Source organism: Coenobita brevimanus, chromosome 66 (genome assembly GCF_032717465.1).
Source record: "Coenobita brevimanus isolate Jiangsu-jjx chromosome 66, ASM3271746v2, whole genome shotgun sequence".
Lineage (NCBI taxonomy): Eukaryota > Metazoa > Arthropoda > Malacostraca > Decapoda > Coenobitidae > Coenobita > Coenobita brevimanus.
Window position 1 is genome coordinate 22,278,338 of NC_137019.1, and position 25,951 is coordinate 22,304,288.

General features: G+C 45.6%; 1 long non-coding RNA gene across 5 annotated transcripts in view; it reads right to left on the minus strand.

The window, feature by feature from the left end:
• Nucleotides 1–8,586: 8,586 nt before the first annotated feature.
• The window catches only part of LOC145405244 (uncharacterized), a 92,801-nt gene continuing 75,436 nt past the window's right edge, over nt 8,587–25,951 (minus strand). Inside the window, exons 9-12 of one of the 5 annotated variants that reach the window (XR_013898320.1) lie at nt 25,137–25,193; nt 24,894–24,958; nt 9,656–9,835; nt 8,587–9,444 (exon numbers count right to left, since the gene is read on the minus strand). This is a non-coding gene — a long non-coding RNA (uncharacterized LOC145405244). Of the gene's footprint in view, nt 9,445–9,655; nt 9,867–24,893; nt 24,959–25,136; nt 25,194–25,951 lie in introns of all 5 variants that reach the window. The other 4 variants (XR_013898319.1, XR_013898322.1, XR_013898323.1 and 1 more) reach the window with 4 other exon arrangements.

The window sequence follows — 25,951 nt, forward strand, 5'->3', positions numbered from 1 at the left end:
GTTTTTGTGTCCTGCCTCTCTCTTATTTGTCTAAGCTCCGGTCTAGAAAGAGAACCCAGCTACTCACTAGGTGCTCTAGGGACGGGAGGCTGACCCTAAAACACCTAACATTACACTGGTGGACAGCGGTGGTTCTTGACCCGGGGATACGAGAGGTGATCAGGAAATACTATCAAAATGGCAACTAAACCGCATGTGCAATTACCAAAATTCAACCCCAAACAGTATGATGTTCACATATACCTGGCAATTATTAAAATTTTGCTGGATATCGGATTCGAGGACGATAAGCAAAAGTTTGCAGTCACACTCCCATTACTAGGCAGAGCGGCAGCTAATATAGCACCGAAAATCGTTCGGGGCTCACTTGGCAAAATTTCATGAAACTCATGATTCAAGCTATCACTCCCTCACTAAGAAAAGTAGTAGCGCTGTCCCAGTTGGATTGCCTAACTTTCGATGGAAATTTGGATGATACCCTAATCCAGGCTAGACGCCTGGTCACTGCTGCCTACCCGGAGGCAGATGATGACACCCGGGAACAACACACCTTCAGTACTCTCCTGAGAATGCTCCCTAGTATGGTGAAGCAGCATTTCACAATCCATGACCCTACAGGAGACATGGATAAGGATATCCAAGTGATACGCTGCCTCCTTACCTCCTGCCCTGCACCCCAGCAAATCAACGTGGTAAAGAAGTTTCCCACAAATGCTCCTGCTCCAGTCAAGCCACGCCCACCCATGCCCCACACCAGCCCCACCCTGGCACCCAGCCTACCTAGAGCACACCCCCCCCACCGACGCCCCAGTCACAAGGAGAACCCCAACCTCATCCTAGTCAACCCCTGGGAGTCCTCCGCCTGCAGCTCCTGATGCCTCCTGCACAATATCAGGGACCAGCTAAAGGCTGCCAGACGAAAAACCACCACCCCGGGCAGGCGTAAAGTCTCCTACCTAGATATTGAGGAGCCGGACGCCCCGTAGAGGAAGCCAAACCCAGAGAGCAGGAGCCAGAGGAAGAAGAAGGAGGCCCCCGACAGTTGGATTTTTAGGACTGCCTCCGCACCTTCCCACGGTGGCGAGGGCCACTTCCCTCAAATGCCACCCCCTAGTTTATCACAAGATGAAGCTGAATGGGGTAAAAGCCAGATTGCTGGTCGACACGGGAGCGGCCAGATCTTGCCTATATAGCCACTACTTCTCCCGTCACAAGTCGACCTTTGGCCTGCTACTCCCAATGGCTACTCACCTGGTGGATGCAGGGGATGGCCCCCTGCCGATCTGTGGGGAAACACGGGCCCTGCACGTCGACACCCATCAGCCGGCATCAGCGATGCACAAATTTATTGTATTCGACTCTTCCTGCCAAAACTACGACGGCTATCTGGGGCTGGACCTGCTGCAGAAGCTGAGTGCCACCATCGACTACCAGAATAGACAGCTCCAGTTCCAGAAACCCTCTGGCCCACCCCCTTCCACAAGGGCTGTCTGCACTTGCGCGCCCCAGCCCAGGCAGGAAGACTCCCCGCCCCTCTTCTCTCTACCCCCCCTCCCCTCCTTCCCCGCCGCCACCTCCTCGGTTGTCACTATCCCCCCTCATCATGAGGCTTAGGTGCCCCTTAACCAGCCCTCAGGTACCTCTGATCTATTCTCCCCCCTTCTTCTGCCTGGAACCCTCTCGGCCTGCCTCCTGTCCCCAGCCTTCCTTCTCCCTCATCACTCAGCAGTCTGGATTGCAAATCTTGCTCCCTCGCCCCTCACCCTCCTGAAATGGCTCGTAATCGGAGAGATGGAAGAAGCCGAGCCCTGTGCCCCTTCCCCATCCCGCTCCCCCCTATCCCTGACCATCTCTCCGCCCATCAAACCGACACCCTCCACCGCCTTCTCCTGGACTTCGAGGACCTATTTGCGGCAGGACCCGCCGACATTGGATATACCACCTGCCTAGCTCACGAGATCCATACGATGGGCCCACCAATCTGACAGCCATCCCGGCGGAAAAACCTTAAGCAACGCGAAGTGGAAGACCGCCAGGTGCAGGAGATGACTGAAGCCAGAGTTGTCTCCCCCTCTATCAGCCCTTGGTCCTCACCCGTCGTCCTCGTGAAGAAAAAGGATGGCACAATGCGGTTCTGCATTGATTACCGCCGGCTCAACGACATCACTACCAAGGACGTCACTCTGCTCCCGCGAATAGACGATTCCCTAGACTCCCTATACGGAGCATCCTGGTTCTCCACCCTCGATCTCCAGTAGGGGTACTGGCAGGTTCCGGTGCGACCAGAGGACAGAGGCAAGACTGCGTTTTCCACCAGCAATGGGAAACATTACGAATTTAATGTTTTACCCTTTGGGCTCTGTAATGCCCCTGGAATCCGTCCTCAGCGGCCTTATGTGGGAGATCTGTCTGGCGTACTTGGACGATGTCATCGTGTTCAACCAGACCTGGGCCGACCACCTGCAGCGCCTCCGCTGGTTTTTTTCCCGAATCCGACAGGCAGGCCTCAAACTCCAGCCCTCCAAGTGCGTCCTGGCCACCAGAACCGTCTCATTCCTGGGGCATGTCATCTCCCAGGCTGGCATATCTCCCGACCCCGACAAACTCCGTGCCATCACAGACATCCCCCAACCCAACGATGTCCATGGAATCCAAGCATTCCTCGGCCTGACTTCCTACTACTGCTGTTTTGTGAAGGGATTCGCGCACATCGCCAAGCCTCTCCACAACCTGACCCAAAAGGGAGAGCCGTTCATCTGGACAGACGAGAGACAAGCCGCCTTCCAACAACTTAAGGATAAGCTCGTATCCACCCCTGTCGTCAGTTTCCCTGACTACACCCTTCCATTTCGGCTCTACACAGATGTCTCCCTCATTGCAATATGGGCCATGCTGGTGCAAGTCCAAGAGGACCGCGAACACATCATCACCTGCGCCAGTCATACCTTAAATCTGGCAGAGAAGAATTACGCCGCCACCAAGAGGGAGTGCATGGGTATTGTCTGGGCACTCAAGCACTTCTGGGCATACCTATCAGGGACCCAGGTCACCATCATCACTGATCACCAGTCCCTCCAGTGGTTGCGACAGTCTGACATCCACAACACACAGCTCATCAGGTGGCACGAAACTCTGGAGTTTAACTATGAAATCTCGTACCGCCCCGGCAAACTCCACACCAACGCGGAAGACCTTTCCTGACTCCCTATCAACGCTGCCCTGCCAGAGGCCAACCTCCTTCAACAATGGCATCGGAAGGAAAGGCCACCCTGGATCCCTCAGCCCCTCTTCAAAAAATTGTACTGCCAAGGCGACTATCTGCTAACTCCATCTGGGCATATCATTCTGACCCCCCAACGTCACCCTAGACGCCCTACGACAGCTGCACACCCACAACGGCAATCATCTGGACACAAAGAAACTCCTACAGGTTTTCAACGACGCCTATTGGACGCCAAATCCCTCCACCCTCGCCAAGGAGATTATCCAATCCTGCCGATCATGCACCCTTGGTAAGGACATCACCTGTACCGCCAGCCCAGCTGGGCGTATTATCGCCCACAAACCTTGGGAACTCTTGGCACTCGACATAGTGGGACCTTTGCCCCCCAGTTTGGGCTATAGGTACGTGATTAGATTCACTGACACGTAGTCTAAGTTCGTTGTAGCCTGCCCAGCGAAAGAACACCATGCTGTCACAGTGGCTGACGCCCTGGTCCAACATGTTTTTCCCAATTTTGGTATCCTGCAAGCCATCCATTCAGACAACGCGCCAGTATTCACCAGCAAATCTGGGAGGAACCCCATCTTTTCGGCTATAGCCTCTCCCACTTGTCCTCGTACTGGCCCCAAGGAAATGCTGCGTGCGAACGCAGCCATCGCACTCTAATGAATCAACTCCGCACCCAGATAGAAGTCACCAAAAATGACGACTGGCCCGCCCACATAAAAATTGTGCAATGGGGCATTAATTCCTGCCCCTGAGAGGACGGCATCTCGCCCTATGAGCGAGTGTTCGGAGAAACACCCTTCCTCCTGCCCTTTCAGCAGCACTTGCAACCCCCCGCTTCCACCCCCACCTCCGACCCTTTACACCACCTCAAACGACGACTGACGCACCTCCAAAACAACCTGGACCTCAACCTCGACACTGCCTCCAACCCCTATAAGCCAGCCATATGCCGTGAGGATCGCGCAGCTTCCCACCCCCCACAAGCTTGCCCTGCGCTTTACGGGGCCACACACCATCACCCACGTCCCTAACCCCTACAAGGTGACCGTAGAATACCACGGCACATCCCGCACCCTCAGAAACCGTTATGTTCGCCCCTTCCACACCTCCATCTCCCCAGCTCCAGCCCCGTGCCCCACCCCACACCCCACCCCCGCGCCACCTTCCTCTACCTCCTATGACTGCTATATCTCCCCCTCCCCTTCTCTCTCTCCCTCTCCCTCCCCCACCGCCCCCACCTCACCCCCTGCCACGTCTAGCACCTCACCTGACAGCTCACCAACACCACCGAGCCTCTGCACCTTCCCCACCCTATCACCACCTAGTACCCGGGCCACCACACCCGACACCAAGTATCCCACCCACGCCCCTGCACCCTCGCTGCCCACCACACCCCTGCCTCAACCTCCGCCCCCTTCGACAACCAAACCCACCAACCAACGCCCGCCCACACCCCCTTGGTCTCACCCACCCCAGCTCCCATCCCTGCTTCTGCCACAGCTGTCCACATGCCCGCTGCACCACCAACCCCTACACCCACCCCCTGCTCCCCGCCTTGCGCTATCCACCCACCAACCACCCGTGCCCCGCGCCCATCAAGCGGGCCGACGCCGCATGTCCCCATTGTTGCCCACACCCACCCTCAGAACCACCACTACCCATTCTGGTCGCCTCTCCCATCCACCCGCCTGATACGCCCACTCTCCCACCCCACCCACCTCGCCGCAAATTCACACGCCGGCCCCTACCTTAAGCTGTCTCACATACATGATACACCAATTTCAGATCCCGACCACCTATACTCCCCAGAGACTCCACTCCGCATTACCCCGGCATAAAACTCCACACATGCCCTCCATCTCCAGCATACAGCACAGCCCAGCACCTGAGACGACACCTACCATGAAGATCTGCTGAGTCGTATGGGCACCGCCCTTCGGGCGGAAATGCCATGTCTGAGGACCTCGCCACCTCCTCTGCTCCTCCACCGACCAGTCCACCCTGTTCATCACTTGAGACGAACAGCACGAAGAAAATCCTGCTACCACAGCCTGGCACCTCCTCCTTCAACACCTCCAGCCAGTCTGCGCCACCTACAATACAAGAGTTTATCACCTCCAGTCACGAGGCCGTGACTTTTACCCAGCCGACGGTGGTAAAATGCAGCAGGACATCGACACAGACCGCAACGAGCCACCAGAAGGAGCCCACGGAGCAGTGTACACGGTGCAAATGAGCTCCGGATGGACACGGCTTAAGTCCACCCGGGCCGCGCGCCCCTATGACACGGAACTCGCCTGCCGCCACCATAGCAGAAATACAAGATGACCTGCTGGGCTAGCTGCCCACAGATTAGACGGGTGGAACTGTTTCTCCAGTTCCTAACAGCACCCCTGAGACGGCTGATAGCCACTCACCCTCCTACAGGAGACGGCCAGAAGCGGCTCTGGAGGAAACTAGGAGACGGCCTGAAGCTGCTCGGAAGGTGCCCCTTGAGGAGATAGCCTGCAGCCGCTCGGAAGGTGCCCCTCAAGGAGATAGCCTGCAGCCGCTCGCCCTCCTACAGGAGACGGCCTGAAGCCGCTCTAGAGGAAAAGAGGAGATGGCCTGAAGCCGCTCTGAAGGAGCCCCTGAAGAGACAGCCGGTAGCTGTTCACCCTGCTACGGGAGACGGCCTGAAGCTCTCCGGAGGTCAATCAGGAGATGGCCGGAAGTCACTCCCACCTTCGTCAAGAGACGGCCAGAAGCCGCTCTGAAGGTGCCCCTGGAGAGACGGCCGGTAGCCGCTCACCCTCCTACAGGAGACGGCCTGAAGCCTCCCCAGAGGTCAATCAGGAGACGGCTGGAAGCCGCTCCCGCCTTCATCAGGAGACAGCTGGAAGCCGCTCTGAAGGGGCCCCTGGAGAATCGACCTGTAGCTGCTCTACCTTCCTGCAGGAGGCGGGTCCCGAGACAGCCACGGCCAGTAGTCGGGCCCTACCACCAGAAACAGCCTGGAGCCACTCCTTCGTCAGGTGCTGAGCCCGGTCCACCTACCCTCGACTTGGAGGGAGCCCAAAGCCTGGAGGAGTAATGCAGAGGCCTTGTGACCACCACCGGGCTCTTCTCCCTACAGCCGGTGGAGATGCCCCTGATGGACCCCGGCGCCGGCCAACGCCGCAGCTCACTCCTGATGGCATCTCCGACCTGCAGGGACCGCAGCCTCCCGGCCACCCCTCAGACTCCTGGACGGGACCTCCCTGCACCCAGACGCCAGAGATCCTCATCCTCCATCAGGTACCTGACTCAGAAGTTCAGGCGACTGTTTGGCCCCAGCCCAGAGGGCTGGACTCCCACCCCGAGCCCAGAAGCCTCAGGCCCCTACGCCCCCAGCAGCCCTGGACGAGAGAGGACACCCCTACGTGCTGTTCCCGGGACCTAGCCGCCCATGGCGGATCCCAGCCCCGCCAGTAGGGAGGCTGAGACTCCATCGCCACCCCTGTGCCTGACTGGGACACGTCCGACCTGACAGTGAGTGAAAGTGAACACACACAGCATACAGTGTAGGAGTGACAGAGTAAAGTGGGCCGGTGGTTAGAACATAAAAGAAAGTGATGGGAAAGATAGTGCAATAGTAAGACAGTGAAGGGCGGGCCTACCATAGTGTACAGTGCTGCCGTAAGACAGTGATCATACATAGGCCCCTGAGTTGAAGTTCCAGTACCGCCAGCCCCACCCAGGTACATAGTAATGTAAAAGTGATCTATGGGCCAAGGTACAGTGAACACTCTATGCAACAGTGATGGCACGTCACGATAAGGTCGCGCGTAGGTCCAGTGTAAAATATTAATGCTACCCTGGGAAATCGAGACAACCACCACCACCGACCTAGGAAATCTAAACTCCCTCACCAACCTAAGTTTCTAGCTCAAGTGTCGTTCCCCCTAACCAATCTGGTCCTGTACAGTATCCTGCGTGATACAGTACTAGTATTCTATATCTGGAGCCCAAGAATTATAATTGTCCAGCTTGTAAGTATTTGTGACATCTGCTCGTTCCTGTGTAAGATTTAGTAATACACATGTAAGGTGTTGCCTTGAGTTTTTGTGTCCTGCCTCTCATTTGTCTAAGCTCCAGTCTAGAAAGAGAACCCAGCTACTCACTGGGTGCTCTAGGGAAGGGAGGCCGACCCTAAAACACCTAGCATTACAATTCCCACCTCCAAAAATATTGAAATTCTCCATGTTCAACTTACCATTGCCCTCTGCTGGACCTCTCATGTCAGATCACTTGCTAAAACCGCCTCATCATTCCCCAGATATTGCCCACTTATATTCCTGTCTTCCCTCTTCATCTGATTTGCCACCTTAAAATTATATTCTTCCCTGCAACACTAGGTTATCCAGTAAAAGTCCGAGACTCAGAGATTGCCCTGTACTGAATACCTCATCTAGCCCTATGCTTGGTAGCCGAGTATTCCTCATTGTTACCACCCCTTTTCCATTCCCAGAAAAGCATTCTCCTAAATTGCAGCTTCTACACCCTCATCCCATGTTACTTTGTCTTGGGGGTCCCCTTACCCATCCACATACTGAATTAATACTTTCAGATTATTCTTAAGAACTCAACTGTTCATCGACACTTTAATCAACAGCTTCCTGCTCAGCCAACAATCTACTCATCTCACTACAGAAGGTATCCCTTACTGCTTGGTTTTTCAACTTTCATATTTGCCTCCTAGGTGTATAGGTCCTCTTCTTTACCATCTGCTTCTTAAGCACCCATGATAAAAGTTTATCGATAGACTTCGGATATCAGATACTGAACCTCATCACTTTCTGTAAAAGGGGGCTTCGAGACTTCGAAACCGATTGAAACATGGTCCGAGATGCAAAGGTCAACTGAATCACCTTCACATCTAAAATGTAATTGCAGCCAACAGAGGATATGATCAAATCTAGGAAGTATGCAAAGATGTGAGCTAAATGATGAAAAGGATTTTAACAATTCTGGTCAATCAGTTCTAGGAACTGAGGTTTCCACTGTGGGTTGTAGATTAAGTAACTTAAATATTAACAAACAAGCAGTCTGCTAAATTTAATGCTTTGAGAAACTGATCAAACTCCTTTATGGAACTTCAGTGCCTCAATGACTTGGTTTACATACTATTGCAGTTCTAACCCTGTTGATTGTGAATGAAAATTTATCAGTACTTCCATAAATTCAAACACCTCTGGGATACAGTCCACATTTATGTAAGAGACATTAGTGAATGCCACCTGGATGGTCAGCAGCAAGCCTGGGAATACTTATACGTGTCTTAGGCATAGCATTGCAACTGTTGTTAAAGAAGTGTAATTGTACAACCAGGTTTCAAACAGAATGTCCAGCTCATGCTGATTTAAAACTTCTTAGTATGCCTACATCAAAAATTTCAGTTTCCTTAAATAAACTGACAAGGATAATGTAAATAGCCATGGGATTAAACATTTATTTCCTGCCCAGAGATTTAACATTTACTTCCAAACAAGTCGGCATGAAGGTCAACTCTGAACAAGAAAAATTATCCCTGTCCTTGTGTAGTCCCATGCAAGCGCATACGCACAATAGACATGGGACAGAGCTTGGCATCTGCTGAGACCACATTCTCAAGCCGTCACCCTCCAGATCTCCTCCTGACTTTGACCTTGAGGCCGTGAAAGGTGTAAAGATCTCACATGATTTTCACAGCCAAATACAGTACAGTACTCATGGTGGTCAGAGGTAGATCTCTCTCAGAGATGAAAATTAGTTATCAAACATCAATGTACTGTAACTGTGCTACTATTATACACTGTTTATTATGTTCCACATTTACTGTCAGTCTAGACATGTCCTCATGAAATCACTGTTGTATAACAATGTGACAAATTGTTGTCATAACCTTGGGCTAATCAGGACTTCAATCCAGTGGACTGGATTGAAGTCCTGATGAGCCCAATATACTGAAGAGATCTTTCAATGAGATTATGTAGAAGGACTATGTGTTATGATAGTGATGTGCATGAGGTATGTGTACTTCATTGTCACAATTTGAAAGTCCTTCATGTGGTGGCACCAATGTAACCAGGTGGAATAGCTGCCCAATATACTGTACTAAAATACAGGTATTCCTCCAGTCCTCTGCACCTTCACCTGGGATCTGGTGGGCTATACCATTTCCACAATTTTCCAAGTAGTTGATAACGACAAACCTGGAAGTTATACAGTACTTAGGACTAATAACCATGTGCAATATACGGCATTTAAGAGCAATTTATCAGTCAAAATCTATCCTCATCAATAATAGGCCCCGAAAGATGGTACATCATGGAAGCTGTTAAATGTTCTGTTAAGATTGTCATGTGCATAATTTATTTCTCACGATATATATTAAATTCACATCAAATAACCCTCTCTACTTACAAGTATTTATGTACAGTATTCTGGTAGCATCATCATCTGCTACTTCTGCAAATCCAGGAACCAAACCTCCACCCTTCCCAGCACTTCACTGTGGTAAGGTGCTGTTTGATGCAAGATATCAACTGGTTCACTGGATGAGGTAGCCTTGCAGGGGCAGCTGCTAGCTTGTGGCTGATGGATCTGCTAGTCCAGACAGACTGGGGTTAACAACCTAAAAAAAAAAAAAAAAAAAAAAAAAAAAAAAAAAAATATAAATAAATACAGTAAATAAATCTTTTAAAAAGGCAAAAATTGTATAGTACCTGTACTACATTATAATTATGATACTGGCTTATGCCAGAATAAAACTAGTTCTGCAACTTTACCTAAACACCATCAACTTCTGTCATCAGACGTGCATTAGCTAGTGCTGTACCCAAATTTGCTGAACTGATATAAAGCAATTTTGTATTTTTCCCAATACGGTATGGATTTTTGCTGTCAATACGGTACCGGCATATCTGACATGGGCAAACAAAATATTTTCCTGCCTTTTGGTCAAGATTTCATTCATTCATTGTGTGTGTGTGTGTGTGTGTGTGTGTGTGTGTGTGTGTGTGTGTGTGTGTGTGTGTGTGTGTGTGCGCGCGCGCGCACTTCTTCACTTGTCTTACCACTATAATCTGAGATGAGATGTAATGCATGGGGCAATAAAAGGACAGTAAGCCAACACCCCTACAACCATCAATTCTTGCATTCTTCGTTCAGTCGTATTATTCTCACTCGGTAGTATCACTATAATCTAAAGAAGTGATGAACTGCATTTAAGAAAAAAGTAGACAAGGCAATAAGAGGGCAGTACCTCTGAGATTAAAGTACCACTTTGAGTAAGGGCCATTAATTAACCAGGTGTACTTTAAAATCTGTGAATTAAGTTTTGTAGGCTGGTCTGCCCTAAAGTTGGTTATGGGCCAAGATGTTAAGTACCGTACTTTTAAGAATGTTTTATTTTATGGCTACGGCCCAAGATTTTACAAACTAAATCAATGTCCAGATGCCAAAATTCCATATGAGGTGGCCGCAAACAAAACGCTTCCATATCATTGGGTCCTCCGCCATTTCGTTGCCCTACGCCCAGCTCACACACCCCACTCCCTGCTAATTCTGTATACCTCTCCACTCCATCTCATCCTTGGCCTCCCCTTCTCTCTCTCCACCTCACTCGCCTATACTCTCCTTGTTACTCTCTCTCTCTCTCTCTCCATCTTTTCCACATGGCCTAACCATTTCAAAGGATCCAAATGCTTTCTGGCACATCCACATCCAAACCACAAAGCTCCTTCACTTACTCATTTGTCAGTCTGTCTCTCCATGTAACTCCACATGCTCCTCTCAAATATCTCATTTCCACTATCCTTACTCCTGACTTGTGTCCTCCCAACAAGGTCCAAGCCTCACTTCCATACGTTAGAGTTGGTATAATACAGTACTGTCATGCAGTGACTTTTTTACTTCCTGGAAGTTTGAGGGGCAGAGCTGGGGAAGTGGCCGAGACATTGAGTAGGAGGTGGGTGGATGTGGGATGTGAGCAAGAAGTCTGGTATACGGGTAGATCAGCCAGAAAGATTGCAGGGAAGAACTTATTATAAGTTGTTTTGGCAGGGTAGGACAGATGGATATGGTGGCATGAGTGTCTTGGTTGGGGAGAAATGGGTGGAATATGACATGAATGTTATGAGAGGAAGTGATAGGATAACACAGTGAAAATTTTGTTCGGTAGAAAATACTTGCATTTACATCGGTGTATGTTCCACAGGCAGGGTTGGATAAGGTAGAGAAAGACAGATGTTGGGACGACTTAATACATGTAGGAAGTCGTATGGGGGATGATGAGATTGTAGTTCTGGGAGGGGACTTAAATGGTCATGTAGGTGAAGCACCTCAAGGATATGAAGGAGTACATGGGGGATGTGCATATGGTACGAGAAATGAGGAAGGGGAAAGGATACGCGAGTTTGGGGAGGCAATGAACATGATTGTGTGCAACACACATTTTAAGGAAGAGAGAGAGAGTAGGTTGATCACATATGAGTCAAGGGGAAATAGCAGCCAGATAGACTATTTCCTGGTCAGGAGGGCTGATAGAAAGTTAGTGGGGGATGTTAAAGTTCAAGGGAACAAGGAATGTGCACTGCACATTACTGATATGCGACATGGTGCTAAACGAACGGGGCATGAAAAAGAGGGCTTATGCACCTAGGTGGAAAATATGGAAGTGGAAAAACATGCAGTAAGGGATGCTTTCTATAGGGAGATGACGAGAGTGGTGACTGAGCTGGGAGGCGTTGACAGAACAGGGGTGGATCCAGGATTTTTTGTAGGGGGGGGGTCCATGATGGAAGGGTGAAGGTGGATGGGGGCTGGAGAGCCTTTGCAGCTTTAGAGGCAATTTAGAGGCCTATGGAGGGATATATTAGACAATGAAGATGATATTCAATATACTGTAGTAAAAATGGTGATAAATGTATGCATGGAACTGATCTTCCCTTAAAAAATCTGTTTAAGAGTTAAAGACCATTAGGGAATAACAGAACAAAAATGCATCCGAGTGTCTCGTATGCATATTCTTCGCATTTGAAAGTACAGTACAATAATCTTAGCTAGAAGGGGAAAATTAATGCTCTCAGATACGCTTTATTGCATAAATATATCTCTTAGCTCATTAAGGAATAACAGAAGATAAATGGTACCAAGAGTCTCAGATGCATTTTCCTTGCATTGTAGAGTATAATAATCTTCGCTGGAAATGTGGAAATTTATGGACACAGACATGTTTTACTGTATTTGTTAATATATGATAACTGACTAGACTTCAAAGGAACCGAAATACCAGTAGATAAAATATACATTTAAGGAACTGAAAAGCTACAGGTGTAAATATAGTATTCTCATTAAAATTATGGGGATGGATCCATTCATATAAATATTTCACCACAGCTGGGAAGCCTACTTGCTATACAGTATAGAAAAGAGTCGGTGGTTCTGCATTACGATCAACCATGGGGAAAGACCTAAGTGTCCTAGTATTACTTAATTCTAACCGCAGCCTTCAAATCAATGTAGATGATGTCATTCAACGCTTCATCCTCATAAAGCCACGCCGATGCAGTGGCAGTCTTTGTCCTTCGAACAGCGGAAAATGATCATTCTGCGTCAGAGCTAGTGATGGGGATGAGACATCCAAGTTGAAGCAACACATGAGGATTGGGAAATAAATCCTTAGAACAAGATTTGAGAGCTGTGACCAGAGTATGTGGGCAGTTTAAACAATTCCTCCACCTCCCTTGCCAGATCTCTAGCTCAGTTTGTAGACTACCCAAACAGGGAATGTCTGGTTTATATTCAGAAAGGTGAACTGGTCGTAGGGAAAAATGAACGTAGTAAACCAGAGAAATAAATTTCCTTCATATTTTTTACCTGTTTTCAATGCTCCTTGTTTATTCCCCTGCTGTTGCTGCTGCTGGGGTTCAACTTCAGCCTGTACGATCAGCCCTTTCTACCGTGGTGTGAGTATATTTGTCAACAACGAACGTTCGAGGTTGCGAGGATTCGATAATGAATAAAGTAGTAAATATAATATCACTATATTTAGTAAATTTCAGTTAAAACAGTATTAACTAAATTATGTCAGATTTGAAATTACCTAGAACATTAAAATACACAACATTTTGAGGTCGCATAACTAACAAAAGAAAACCACCCTGCAGGTAAGTACAAGGGAAACTATTTATTTGTTTACATAATGGCCTGCACGAATCATTGACGATTGCCAAAAATATATAAGATATTAGTGGAAGCATTTAATCAGTCTAACTGAAGCAACACAGGGTCCGTTACATTTATATATGCATTAAATAAAATACATTTCAATGAAAACCTCAAGTAGTCACGGTAAATGGATTAAGCATAATAATCTAATAATTTTTGTCCTGTTGAACTGTTACGCAAAACAAGATAAATAACTATGTTTGCTATTCGTAGTATACAGCTTGCACATGTAACACACTTTAAAATTCCTTTTACTCAGTTGGAATAAAGGTTAAAGAATTATATACAAAGCCCGAGCAGGAGGGGGGGGGGTCCAGACCCCCTGGACCCCTCCTGCATGGATCCATGCCTGCAGAGGTGTTAATGAACAGCACAGAGCCCTCAAGAGCAACCTCTTGAGAGTTGCTGATTCAATATGTGGATGGACAAGAGGCCCAACAAGACATAAAGCAACTTGGTGGCGAGTGTAGACACTGCAGTTAAGGAGAAAATAAAGCTTTTCTGGGAACTGAAGAAGGGTGGTGACAGAGAGGAATACTTGGCTGCCAAGTATTGGAAAAGAGGTTTACAGGGCGAAGTCAGAGTCACAGACTTTTACTTGAAAACCTAAATCGTGTGGAAAGGAAGAATATGGTATTTAAAGTGGCATATCAGATGAAGAGGGAGAATAGGGATGTCATAGGTGAGCAGTGTGAGAAGAATGATGAAGGAAGGGTATTGGTGAACAGTGGGGTTATTAAAGACACAAGGGAAGAGCATCACAGCCGGTTGTTGAATGAGGAATTGACTGGGACAGGGAATGTTTGGAGCCTGCAGATATAATGTTTGGCCCTTGGCCTCTGCTGCTGCTACTGTGACCAGTGTAATAAGCAGGATGCAGGTGGGGAAGGCAGCAGGTTTGTCTGGGTTGATTGCTGAAATGTTGGAAGCCTATGGAAATACAGTACAGGAGTGGCGTTAGTCAATGACCTGATAAATATACAGTACAGGAGTGGCGTTAGTCAATGACCTGATAAATATACAGTACAGGAGTGGCGTTAGTCAATGACCTGATAAATATACAGTACAGGAGTAACGTAGTCAATGACCTGATAATTATTATACATGAGTGTGTTGTCCCAGATGATTAGCTGAAGGGTGTAATTGTAAATGTGTACAAGCAGAAGGGTGATGCCCTGGAAAGGAAATTATAGACAAAAATTTTAGACCAGAAAATGAAAGTAATGGAGTGAGTTCTAGAAGGTATGATTAGAGGAGTGAATATTGATGAGATGCAGTTTGGGTTTATGCCAGACACAGGGACCACTGATGTCATATTCACTGTTTGACAGCTTCTGGAAAAATATATAGGAATGAAAGGGGAACTCTACTTTGATACCTGTCCCCGCCCCGGAGGGGCTCGAGGACGGGTATTGTTTTCACTTAGTTTGTCTGTTTGCTCATTTGTTAACAAATTTACACGAAAACTACCAGTGCAATTTTGACTAAAATTACAGGGTTGATAGGCTATGACCTTTTGATCACCTGATTAAATTTTGGGCCAAGGTCCAAGCTGTAAATGAAAAAATAAAACAAGGGGGGGGGGGAGTTTTCTCGCCATAACTCCTTCCAAATTCATCATTGCGTCATGAAACCAAAACCTAAAGGTGCATTATTCAAATCTGTATCCTACAACATGCCTCATTACACCAGGGGGGTCACCCCCAGTTAATGGTAAGGGGGTCAACGTCAGGTGGGTAAGGGCATAAAATCGTCAGCTTTCACCTGATTTACTCCAAATTCGATACGTGACACCTTTGACTACATATCCAGTCATGCTTATACATTAGCACTACAATAGGTGCCAGGGACGGGTTTGCTGTGCCTTGGCACCGCTTCTTGTTTTTGTTGATTAGTAGGAGGCCTTTGACAGAGTCCCTAGAGAGATGTGAAGTGGGCAGTGAGACAGCTTGGGATTGAGCAGTGGCTGGTTAGGGTGGTTATGGCCATTTATGTGGGTGCTTGCACCTTGGTAAGGGTGAATGGAGATTTGAGTGATGAATTTTCCATAAATGTTGGTGTGCACCAGGGGTCAGTTTTGAATCCCTTGTTGTTTATCACAGTACAGGAAGCCCTCTCACGTGACTTCATAAATGGACTCCCGTGGGAGATGCTGTATGCTGATGATTTCGTGAGGACAGCAGAGAATGAAAGGGAGGTGCAGGAATGATTTTGGAAGTGGATAGATGGTATCGGGCAAAATGGTTTAAGAGTAAATGCAGATAAAATAAAAGAAAAGCATTCAGGAGCCAAATTCTAATTGCCTACCAAAACATGCTGTTGGCAAAGTCCAAGATTTTGGCCATATCTTGATACCCTGAAGGTTTCAGGGTGATAGCTCAAGCTGTTCATGAGATATAAGTGCTAAAGGCAGGCAATAAACTGGCTGACCTTTGGCAGCCATTTTGGTGACCTTGACCTCGAGTGCCCATTTTCAAATTTGTCCAAGATTTTGGTCATATCTTGATACCCTGAAGGTTTCATGTTGATAACTGAAGCCGTTCATAAGATATAATGGTGCAAAAGGTGGGCGATAAAAACTAGTTGACCTTTGGTAGCCATTTTGGTGACCCTGACCTAGGTCCCAAGTGCCTATTTTCAAACATGGCCAAGATTTTGGCCATATCCTGATAACCTGAAGGTTTCATGTTCCATTTGTGATTTGCCACAAGGGCATGGGAAGTAACTCCATCTTGTGCAGTGTCTGTGGTAAGTAGGTGCATGAGAGATGTAGCGGTGCTAAAAGTAGACACGGAGATAATGCTGATTTCATGTGTGTGATGTGTTGCGGAGAGCACGTGGGAATTGTCAGGCGTGAAGGACTGAACTTGCTAGTGGGTCTCTTGAGTGTGTGTAAGAGTTTTGTTATTTGGGAGACATGTTATGTGCTGGAGGTGGGGCTGGAGCTGGCTCTTTGGCTAGAGTGAGGAGTGGTTGGATGAAGTTCAGGGAGCCATTGCCTCTCCTGACACAGAGGGCTCTCCCTCCGTGCTATGGGATCTTTGTATGTAGCATTTGTTTGGAGGGTAATGATGTGTGGTAGTGAGACTTACGCAGTACAGGAAGAGGATACTTGCAGGCTCAAACGTACAGAAATGAAAATGATTAGGTGGATGTGAAGTGTGGCCCTGAGTGTGAGGCCCTGAGGAGCAAGGTTTATGATGAAGGTTGAGGGATAGGATGGGACTGGAGTGTATTGGTGTTGTGATGAGGAGAGGTAGACTGAGATGGTTTGGACATGTGGAAAGGATGGGGAATGATAATTGGGTGCAGAAAGTGAGAGGTGTCAATGTCAGGAACAGGGTAGCAAAGGTACACCAAAACAAACCTGTGATGAGGTCACTGAGTGTGACCTCAGGGATAAGGGACAGAACAGGGAAGCTGCCAGAGATCGCGCAGCATGGACAGCCGCCATTACGTGACTAAGGGTGACGCATGCAAACATGTTGGAGCCTTCAAAAATGAACAAACGGAAGAACCATACCCTTAGTATTCCCTATGTTCACCTTTAGATTCCGTTTCTTACACTTTCTTCCAAACTCATTCATCAAGCCTTGCAGTTCCCCCTTTGTCTTTACCAATCAATACAGTATCATCTGCAAACAACATAAAGAAGGAGTTTCCAAACATTGCCCTCTCTCATTAAAGTCACTCCAACATCCACTGCCCTACCTTGTATCTCTTTCATAACCCCATCCATATATAGACAGAACAACCATGGAGACAGTGACACATCCCTGTTTCAATCTAACAAATAGAAAACTCACTATCCACATGCATTGCAGCCTTAGCCCCCTCATGCACACACCTCATGGCATTCAACAACATTCCATTTACTCCATATATTCTTAATATTTTCCACATTCTTTGTCTATCCACCCTGTCATATGCTTTCTCCAAATCCATGAAGGTCATACACTACTTCTTTCCCTTCTCTACAATTTTTCCACTGAAGACCTGAAAATGAATATCTGACCTACACAACCTCTTCCCTTCCTAAAACCTCCCTGTTCTTCATCAACTAATTCTTCAATTATTTCCCTAACTCTGTTAAGTATCCTACCATACAATTTTCCTATTACAGTAAGAAGACAAATACCCCTTAGCTGTTAACTGGTTATGCATTCATTATATCGTTACTGGTCAAGCTTGTCCTTAATTTTAGTATTAAAATCTTTGTTCCTATAGTGAGATGCTCTCAGATGAAAGGGAAAATCAGTTCACTGCATGGGATGGTCCTGCAGGGGTAGTCATGCACGAGTAAGCAACTGGATGTTGAAGCATCTGAGAACCTCCTGAGTCAGGCTGAGAACAGCAGGCCCCTTGCAATTCTGCTGAAGAAACATCTTTTTCTGTTAGCAGTATAGGGGTTACCTTGGGCCTGCAGTTGATAGGTCTGCTCGATCAGAGACTGGGGTAGCACGATTACCTGGCTAATGACTTAGTGTTATATACTCTATGGGAAGCACAAAGTTGTGTGTTCTGTTATTTGGCGAATGATGGACAATTATGTACTTTTATTAATACCCTTGGCTGAGCCTAGTGTGGCGAGAGCGATACCCCTGTTGCGGCAATCCACACTAAAGTTACCCATTTTCAACGCAATAATCTTCATTTAAAAAAAAAAAAAAAAAGCACAAGAAAGCAAAACCTTTCCTCTTACCTAAGGGCACACCAGTGAATGTTTACATAATCCAACAATGCTGCAGAGAGGGGTGGAACCAACGTCTTTTTTTTTTTCTTTTCCTCATCGCTGTAGCTGTCTGTCACACACCACCACCCATGCCGCCTCTCACCACACCTCATTTCCCAACCACGCACCACTATATGCATCACTTTCTTTGCACTGCCTCGAATGGCTCACTTGGCACTTCAAAATCATCATCTTAAAAAAGTTATAAAATGAAACTGTGATATTAAACCGTGAAAAACTACTCAGTAATAGTAAATACAGTAAAACCTCGATATAATGGACTTCAACAGACTGGAATCTGGTTTTATCGGAATCGAGGAAATACCGGACTAAATTCTTATACAGTACCCTCGCGTCCAACACGGTAATATTGTTATGCATGGGGCATGTGTTGGACCAACAATAGAGCTTATGGGGAAAAATGAATTCTGTCAGCAACCCTAGGAAAAGTCACCCTAAATACCTACCATATATCTATACATATATTGGTACTATTGTAATTATAATAAATGGTACTGTGCTATGAATGATAACTAACCTTTTAGGATAGTGTTGGTGGGCTTGCTGGGAATGGAAGGTGGTATCCAAGCCTGTAGGTAAAACTACTGTGTCCCCGGAGGATGGCTGCTGGTGTCACTAGCGGGTAATGGCTGTTGCTCCTCCTCAACCTCCCTCATAAATCCTTTGAAATCACACTCAGAATCACTATCTTCGTCCACAGCCATGGAAGGTCCTGCTTCTGCCTGTCCTAGCACTGTGTAATCCTCGGCAAAGGGCATGCTTCTCACGCTGTTGCCAGAGCCCCGTCTCAAGACTGTGGAAAGTGATCGCTGTCGCTGACTCGGTAGAGAATAAGGAGAAGCAACTTTGTTTATCAACTGGTACACACGCCGATGAGAAGGGTTTCAAAACGATTGATATTTATTCTAAAATAATAATATGTATTCAGTGTCAGGCTAAATGTTCAATGCTGTAGTACGATACATTCTCTGTCGAGTCGCCTGGGTTTTGGTCACACTGTTTTGCCCGTCGTATCCTCGGCAGGAATCCATCCAGATGAATTCCAAATGCCCGTGGTATCGTCGGCAATTTTACCATGTTACCGTTCCGATTTACCATCGTATCCTCGGCAAACCTGTTATGAAGTGCCGTGTGATAGCCTTAGGCTGCCAGGATCTTGTCTTGGTTTTTTATTATGGTCCTCAAGTTGGCTTCATTCACGTCGTAGGCCTTGGCAATGTCAACTTTCCTCTCCCCTTTCTTCTTCCTCTCGATGCTTTCTAGCTTGGTGGCCTGAGGGAGGTGCCGACGCTTCTTGGGGTTCTCAGAAGGCTTCCTAGGCATCATGAGCAGGGTAAAATGCAGCAACAAGGGCAGAAAATGCAGCTAGAAAAAAGCACCTTCCAATGCGAATTATGCGACTGAGTGGCGCTGTGGCGGGAGAAATTTAATCAAAACATCATGTGACAGCAGAAGCGTTTTTAATTGGGCGGCATCACGATCATGTCACGATAGTGGGCAGGGAAGGCTACTTGATCAGAAGTTTTCATTGGCTATCATCATCATGGGAATGTCCAGTATGACCATGTTGGACTGGGGGTGATCGTGCTACACGTGAACTCTGCGGATTTCGCCCACTTCTCGGAGCTCTGTGCGTGTTATGCTAACACACTCGTGTTGCAGTAATTAAATCATATTAAATACTAATTATTTGCTCTCCGTGCTGGACGTGAATCGTGCTGGACTAACGCGTGTTGGACGAGAGGGTACTGTATATCAGAAAAAGTCTGATAAAGCCAGAAGCAGTCCGGACTGTCTGACCACTTCAGTTATGTTTACTACTATAAGGCACATAAGACAAGTTTATTAGTGTACAGTACAGTATTATTAAATATATCCATTTGATTATTGTAGTGAAGGTTTAATACAATACAGTACTACAATGGTAGCGAAAAGTTTATAAACTGTTGGTGAGATCCGGACTAATGTCTGATATATCACAAAGAGTCCGGGTTAGCCGGGGGAAGTCCGGATATTGCTTTTATCGGAATGGCCTGGGCCCCAATTAGTTTGTTATAGTGAGGTATGATTGTACTGCTAAACTCAATGAAAGCTATTTACATAGCTTACACCAGACACTTTCATTTTCCTCATAGTTTAGTCACACTTACATTTACAGTAAACTCTCTATCATTTGCATTAATTGGGGGGAACCCTATATCGAATTATCCAAACATCCGAATTATTGGAGCTCATGCTTGCCCATCCCCAAATCACACCCACGCTCACTAAAACATGGTTTTTTCACAAAAACATTGAACAGTACAGTATATTATTACTTTATACTCAAAGAGTGCACAATACAATAAATAAAATATCGTCAAATCTTGATGATGAAATCTTGCAACACAGTACTACAGTACAGTACACTTAACTACCAAATGTACTGTACAGTTCTTAAAAATTACATTTATTACTACACTTATCACTACAAAAACTGTTCACATCCACTTATCACTGGAACCTTTTTTGGACTAGTCCCCTTTAGCCTAATTCAAATCCAACCAAATTAAAATTATTTGTCTGGTGGTCAAAAAAGATCCGAATTAACCGATTTCTGAATTACAGTATTCGGGTTCGAATTAGAGAGGGTTTACTGTATTTTCTATCACTTAATCACATTTGTTCAGTCACTTTTCTAGAGGGGGCTAGAAGCTGATGGGTGTGTGAAAGTCACAGTGGTTTAACATAGGTGGGTTGGCGTCACTTGGAGCTTGATGTGCTGGCTTGTTTTTTCAGAGGTTTTACAATATATTCCACACTAGAATCACTAGAACAGCCCTTACTAGTAGGTGCATACTTTCTTTTCTGTGGAATACAACCTCCAGCATATCTTTTCTTGGTAACACCACGCAAAGTTGAGGGCTGGGGCAAACGCAACGGACCACCTGTAGATGCCATGACTTCCTGAAGCAAACTGGGCTCACGTGGTTAGGTCATGCAGTGTGGAGGATGTTACATGGACGAACTGGCAACCCCAAGCCTGGCCAGATGAATACACAAAGTTCTCGCACCAAAATACAGGGTGCAACTATTGAAACTGATTTTTGGATTTTAAAAGGAATTCCGCAGCCTGTCGGCTAGACCTTTTAAAAGGAACATCGCAGCCATTGGGTTAATAGCCTTTTAAAATAATTTACTGCTGAAATCAATTAACCCTTTGAGATTCTGATGATGTGTTTTCGCATCATTCCAAATCCAACCTGATTCCAATGATGCGTTTATGCATCAGTTTGAGATACTTTTGCACAATGGTCACTATAAATTGCATTTACACATCACAGCAAAGACTTGAGCATAACGTCACGAGATGGTTGCTCTATGCGTGGAGGGTACTGCACAGCTGGTCTGACTCATGGCTTTACCTCTTTATTACTTCATTCTAGGCCAATATTTTTCAACGGCAAGGTATTAAGTTTTTGGTTTTTGCCTCATCATTTTCACTTTATTTTTAGTTTTCCTTTTTTGAATATACTGCGATGAAGTAAAGCTATTCAGCTATTAAATGACACCAAAAACCAGCATTCTATCATGAAAATTATATTTACACATACTGATCAAAGAAAAAGATAGCTAAGTGAATATCTGTCTATCTATCGCCAGATGCCTAAATCCCATAAGGGGTGGCCACAAACTAATCGCCTCCATGTCACCCTGTCCCCTGCCATTTCATTGCCCTGCTCCAAGCTCACACCCCCTTCTCTCATATACCTCTCCACTCCATTCCTCCATCTCATCCTTGGTGCTCATCATCCACCCACTTAGTGTAGTGATACTCTGTCTCTAGGATATCTCTACACTGAGTGGCAAGCCAAATGAGGAGTCTCGTGGACAAGGGGTGAATGCGCCACCCCCATCAAAAATGAGTTATGCATGTTTTCCGATAGATGGAAGCACTGAAAATCTCGTGGTGAAGAGCGTTTTCCGATTCCGACCCATGTGGGTTCAGAATTCTAGGTTCAATCTCCCTTGTTTTGCACACGTGGAGGGGAGGAGGAGGAGGTTGGGAGGGTCTGTGATTTCAGAGCTGTAGGGGCGAATGTCGGCACGCGCCCAGCCAATGGGCGAGCGGCTCCCTCTGTCAGAGTTAAAGGGCCGCCTCTCAGCCAATCAGACGCGTGCTAGCACCCCCGCTAGTCATCCCGCCAAGCACGAGAATGAAGCCTGGCTTTGTTTACACTCCGATGACGTCCTCAACTACTAACCATTAGGCCCCCCCCCTCTTCATCTTGGTGTGCGGTTGGAGTTGTAAATAGTTGGTGAGTATTATAACTTCATTGTGTCAGTCATTAACAATATAATGGTTATCATACACACAATAAAACAACCTGTTGCCTATAAGGAGATGAAAGTATTTAATTAATAATTATAGGAAAAATATTAATTATGGGAATTTTTGGCTGAAAATTTCACAGTATCTTAGTTTCATTTACATCTAATACAGGAATGAATTTCAAGATGATTGAACAATAATTACTATATGCTGAAAAAACACCATCGCGTGTTTTACTGTGTGTGTGTGTGCGTGTGTGTGAGTGTGTGTTTTCATTTTTTCCTGCAGTATAAATTTACCTCGTCCAGAGGATTCTAATGATATATAATAACATGCCATTCTATAATATCCTATGTCTGCCACCTATTCCTGAACTTTAAATGCTCATAACAAAAAAAAAAGAAAATGGCGCATTCGCCCCTTGTCCACGCACGCCTCAAATGATTTCCTGGAAACCAGGAAAGCATTTACAATGCTAGGTGGTAACCTTATAACCAACCAACATGTGTTCCCTACGTGACACAAATGGGTTGGCGGAGAGTTAGTGCCCCTCCCTGGAAAACAACTAACTAAATATACGAACAAGTGGTAGAAGAGATTACACAATATCAGTGTGGTAGAAGAGATTACACAATATCAGTGTGAGTTTGCAGGTTGATTCGTATGAATCAAGTGTGTGATGTAAGTGAAGTAACGAGAGGGATGAGGCTTGAAAACTAACAGTGGATTTATCTAGCTTGAAAATTTTTGTAAGCTCGAAGAATTTGATAGAGTGACAAAGGTTTGGTACCCAGGTCTTTTTCCGTTAAACTGACAGTCATCAGATTAACTCTACTTATCAGTGGTATCAAGTGTGTAAGTATGGATGTTTATGCCTGTGAGATGGAGTAAGGATTCCAAGGGCTTCAACAGTTAGTGAAAGTGTGTGCCCCATTCAACTGGGCACACTTCTGACTGCTCTCACCAATCAGGGTTTTTCCAGTTCTCTGGACCCTACCTCCCTCCTTAGGTAGAAACAGAGATCTTGATGATGATTAAATTTTCTTACAAGATTCAATAGCTTACCCCACAATAATTTTTACACCTAACACCTTTATTTTTGTACAGAGCAAAAGTTGTCGACACCTCACTGCTGGCTATGTCTTTGAAAGATGCAACACAACACAGTTTTGTGTAATACCAGTATGAAGCACAGAAGTGATTATGTTTAGGAAGGGTGCTCTGTGATCAGAAACAGAAGTCACGACAATGCTGCAAGGGCTGTATCATCTGGGCTTTCCATCACTCCACTGGTGCAGTTCCACCCATTCAAGCCTTTTGGCATACAGCATTTAAAACAAATATTCAACTCTCCCCACTCCATTTAGTTTTATCTCCTTACAGACATACTCTATCAACATCTGCTGCATTCCCATTCATTAGGTTCCTCCCACATTGTATCTTTCTTACTATGGTCCGTCTATTTTATGAAGAGCGTTTGGGTGTTGTCCCTCTTGGGAATTTCCTCGGCCGCCTCTCTGCCAAACGTGTACACCTCACTGTCTCATGTCAGCTATTTACTACTTCTAAATGAAGTTTATTTACAGTATATATATATTTAATTCTTTAATAAGGCTATAGTGTTATAAATGCCTCTTTTTTTTTTTTTTTTTTCTTTTGATAACAATTACTTTATATAAATATCAAAACACTTGGCACCGTTGCTTTCCAACGTTGCCACGCTTGTAAGGGTAGAGTGACAGTGTTAATCCGGGTCATTTCCACTCTGGCCGCCAACTGAGATGGATACTCTTACTCCTACTACTCGCTCTCGTATGCTCCACAGTAGAGAAAAAGAACTTATTTACAACGTAAATAAGTATTTTTTAGAAGAGAAGGCAAACAGAGGACCTATAATTGTTCCCTCAAAAGCTGTTATAAACCACAAACAAACATCACACTTTAAGGAGAAAATCACAGTCATAATAAAAAATAATGTTAGAGAGACAGACAGACAGAAACAGAGAGTAGGGGGAAAGGTCATGGAGAAAGGGAATGAATAAGAGCGCAACAAGACAGACAGACAGTCAGTCTGGAGGTTTTTCCTCAAATTCTAAAAATTCATAAAAGTGTATAGGCTTTTTATAGATATAAATCTATAAAAAATGCAATTTCTATATGCAGAGAGAGAGAGAGAGAGAGAGAAGTGTGGTGTGCTGGGAGGGAGAGTTGTCATTAGCGCCTTTATTCCAATCCGATTAAGTTGCCCAGTACAAAGTATGGCAACACTGTGGGACGGGGACTCCCCAAGAGGGACAACGCCCAAACGCTCTTCATAAAATAGACGGACCATAGTCAACACCCACCCAAACAAAAAGGCAACTCACCAAAACAAACAGTCCTCCAATATCCTTGCTGAAAAGTTCTACACATCAACATCTCGCTCCAAGCACTGTGGAAAATTAGTGCATTAATGGTCTGACGTGATACAATGAAAAAATAACTGTGCATTTTCAATATCAGGATTTATGATTTTCCTCACTTTCTCGGTCCTGGAAGATAGGTCATCATGAAGGTCTATATCAGTTAAGTACATTGTAAATATATCAGCAAATAAATTGGTCACTCACCAGTAATTAGTGATAACATTCCACAACTCTTCTCATCAGCAACCAACAATTACAAACCTGAAAGTTAGGACGTTGATTAACAATTAATGACCATGTACAATATGTTGTACGTAAGAGTAAGTTTATCAGTCAATGCTATCCTCATCAATTATAGGCCCCGAAAGATGGTACATCATGTAAAATGTGCACATAAAAAATAAAACTGAGATGCTGATAATCATTATTTCACATTAACAATCTTTACTTACATGTACAGTATAAAGGATATGTACACCAACACACCAAAGTTTCTATACCCCCCTCTGTGGAAAGAAGTGGAAGTCAGGATTGGAGAGAGGGCAGGGAAACGGACAACTGTGAGTGGTAGTTTGGTACTGAGCTACTGTATGTGGCGAATGGTTAGAAGCCTAATGACACTGGATTCGAAACATTTCCATGCAATTTACCTTCAAAACATTATGCGTTCGTAACATACATAGCATATAACATAGACTACTGTGTTGGCATGGAGTCCTGTGAAACTGATCCAGACATGACCTGTCTGTTTCGGATCCTCAAAACACCGAGCCCATTGTACATAAGCTGCGACTGGTCATTATCACTGCAGTGATAATTTTTGTGAATATGTTATTCCTGGATTGCTTATAGCTATTATATAAGATGATTGTGGATTTAATACCGATTCCCACAGTAGCTGTGCAGATGGTTATAAATATTAAAATTATTTTATGTGAACAAGTAAACCACATTGTGATGGGCAGCAGAGAGCATTCACCAATAATTAACTATAGTCAGATGAAAATAGAAGTAAACAA